The sequence below is a fragment of the Martes martes genome (genome assembly GCF_963455335.1).
Source record: "Martes martes genome assembly, chromosome: 2".
In the NCBI taxonomy this organism is placed as follows: Eukaryota; Metazoa; Chordata; class Mammalia; order Carnivora; family Mustelidae; genus Martes; species Martes martes.
The window spans coordinates 9,846,438-9,849,910 of record NC_137889.1 but is presented as its reverse complement, the minus strand read 5'-3'; the positions used below and the strand labels follow the sequence as shown (position 1 = coordinate 9,849,910).

At 35.3% G+C, this 3,473-nt stretch overlaps 1 pseudogene across 1 annotated transcript; it reads right to left on the bottom strand.

The window, feature by feature from the left end:
- Nucleotides 1-2,749: 2,749 nt before the first annotated feature.
- Nucleotides 2,750-3,229, bottom strand: LOC308338667 (small ribosomal subunit protein uS17-like; annotated as a pseudogene). Its single transcript has one exon. The product of its transcript is annotated as a small ribosomal subunit protein uS17-like (transcript).
- Nucleotides 3,230-3,473: the final 244 nt, after the last annotated feature.

Genomic DNA, 3,473 nt, shown 5'->3' with positions numbered 1-3,473 from the left:
GCAACTGATCTGATCCTAACTAATCTTTACATGAGCTTATTCAGTACGTGTTCAGAAATTCTTAAATGTTTCATTTTTTAATTTTAAATTTCTTAAGTGTTTCATTTTCTAAAGATTTGCAAATTATCATGTTGCTAAGGAAATAGAAATTTGATACCTAGGCTGCTATTACCTTAACAAAAGAGCCCCTTTTAACATCTTTTTTTTTTTTTAAGATTTATTTATTTATTTGAGAGAGAGAGAGCACAAGCTGGAGGAGAGACAGAGGGAGAGACTCTTCAAGCAGGCTCCCCAGTGACCATGGAGCCCAATGCGGGGCTCACAATCCATGAGATCATCACCTGAGCAGAAACCAAGAGTCAGACATTTAACCAGCTGAGCCTCCCAGGTGCCCCACTCTTTTCACATCTTAATGAAAGAGTTCACAAGCCAAAAGTTGGCACATGCTACGTTAGACTGAACTGCCACAAGCGTTTGTTCAGTTGTGCTCCTAGAGCTTAGCCTAGAGCATTGAATAAATGTATGAGGGTTATATGAATGATAGAAGGAGGGAATAAAGAAATGAAGCTTCAACAGTATGACTTGACACACAATAATTAATTATACATTAAACAACATAAAAGACAGTAACTTCTCCTAAATAGAATTTTATTATCAGTTACAGAATTTAAAATACTAATGTGTTCCTAATGATTTTCTTTATAGGTCCTAAGTTTGCAGTGTAGTAATGAAGCAAATAATGCCCTAAGCTTTGAAAAAAGTTGCTGAATGGCTCAAAGCTTATGTGTAACAGCAGCAGAGCCAGGACCCGAATTTTCACAATTTATTTTTAATATCCTTTAATGCTTTTAAGGATAATTACTAAGTATTTTGAAAAGAAATTAATTTTATACAGAACTCATATTATTTCATAAAGTTTCAGTTCTTATCTATTTGTTTTATTGTCCTCATTATCTATTCTTTTTTACTTCTTTTTGTTTTACCATATAAAAAAGCAATTAAAGTTAAAATGCAGACCAACAAGTAACACATTTCTTGTAAACATTGATTCATAATATTGATTATGTTTCAAGGTCTTCATATATTAAGGAATTAAAAAGTAGAAAAGGAGTTTTTTTTTTTCTTTATCCCCAGTTATCTTGCATGATGGATATAGTGCCATACTTTATTGATTAAGGAAGGCTATATAACAAGAATTCATATTACATTTTCTATTTTAAATAGTCAACCTGAAATTATTTGTTATATGTCTTTGTTATTTACCAAGCACTGTTCATGTTCAGAGACTGGTTATGTTATCAGAGGCTAGTCTGATACATAATGCAAAGGCTGGTCCAAAGGGAAAGAAGTTGGATAGAGACACTTCTGCTAGAAAGCAAATTTTCTGAAATACCATAAATTAGTGAGCAGATACTTTTGAGTGGGATTCTGGTTTTTTTTCATATTTTTAAAAAGATTTTATTTATTTATTTATTTATTTATTTATTTATTGACAGAGAGAGAAACAGTACGGGAGGGAACACAAGTAGGGGGGAGTGGGAGAGCGAGAAGTAGGCTTCCCTCTGGGCAGGGAGCTAGATGCGGGGCTGGATCCCAGGACACTGGGATCATGACCTGAGCTAAGGCAAATGTTTAACGACTGAGCCACCAGGTGCCCCTTTTTAAAACATTTTATTTCTTGAGACAGAGATAGAGAGAGAGAGACAGGAGGGCCAGAAGCAGAGGGAGAGAGAGAGTCTCAAGCAGACTCTGTGCTGAATGTGAAGCCAGATGTGGGGTTCAGTCTCACGACCCTGAGATCATGACCTGAGAGGATATTGAGAGTCAGAAGATTAACTGACTGAGCCTGTCAGTTGCCCCAGGATTCTGTATCTTTCTATTGAGATCTTCTTAATACACGTGGCGTGATCTTTATAATAACAATTATAGCTGAAAGGAATTTCCAGAACTTTAGCACAAAAGAGACAATATCATGACAAATGAAGGAAATGTAGTGCTATACAACAACGTCCAGACTGTTACAGAATCTCTTCCCTGTTTTTCCTTATAATTAGAAAACTACATATTGTATCTAATAGAATTATAAATCCAAAATCAAGGGAAAGACATTGCTATGATTAAGCTAACTGCAATAGTAATTTCAGCTTTGTAAGCCTTATTAGTGACCCTTAATTTTTCATGCACGTATTACTTTAACACATATTAAATTGTACAAGTATATCAGTGTTATGAAAACAGCTTTTCATGTAAGATTAGACTATGACCCACGAAGAAAGCCATCATAATTAAAAGTTAAAATTGCACTAATTTCTCTTTAATCATTGTATAACATTATTGTTCTTTAGTACTGCGTGAACTAACTCTGTTTATTTCATAAAAATAATTATACTCACATGTGGTTCTCATAAGAAAAGTATTATATATCTTTTTAAAAAAATGGTACCAGCCAGATATTATCTGGGGAATTCATACTCTTTTATGTTTAAGTAGGATTGACTCAAAACTTCAAATCCCATTGCAAATGGATGTCCACATCCATCGTCAAGTTGTCTGCAGATACTCAAGGATATTTGTTCTCTTGCTTGCCTTTGCCATTGGATTATTTTTGTATGAATGTTATCTCTATTATATGTGTGTGTCTGTATATACATATATATATATATATATATTTTTTTTTTTTTTTTTTTTTTTTGAGGAGAATTAACTCTGTTTTCTTCAGGGATGTGGGCAGATGTCTCATCTCAGAACTTCAGAACTTCTGGAATTGCTTCCTGGTGCCGGTGGCCTTCCTGACTTTGAACTCATTGAATCATACAGTCTTATTTAAGGACTGGCTCTCTGTCCCACTGTGACAATATCCCCAATCTGGACAACCCTGAAGTAGGGTGACAGGTGCACAGACATGTTCTTATGGTGTTTCTCACAGTGGTTGTACTTTTGGATGTAGTGGTGGTAGTCTTGGTGGATAACAGTGGTCCTCTGCATTGTCATCATCTAGGTCACCACACTAAACATAATCCATACTTGGATGGAGACATCACCAGTAAAGGGGCATCCCTTGTCAATATCCACGCCTTCAGTGGCCTCCTTGAGCATCCTGAAGTACAGACCAATGTTTTTGTAGTATCACAGGAACTCCTCCTTGCCATTCCTATAGCCGGACACTCTTCTTATTTTGAAAGATGGTTGGGTGCTTTTGGTGGGCCTACTCGGTCTGAATGTTGGTCATCTTTCTGGCCACTTGAAGGAAGGTTGTCTTTTATATTGTTGATGTAAGCCATAATTCAGCTTTTTCATTAATCTCCTCATATACTATGGCCTTTTGCATATTCATCCATTTAGTAACTATTAAAGAGGGAAGAAGTTTTTCAATATGTGAATAGTTACCCACAAGATATCAAAATGTGAATAGTTACCCACAAGATATCAAAAAGGTAAACAACTCATATCTAGAATATGTAAGAAACTTCCAA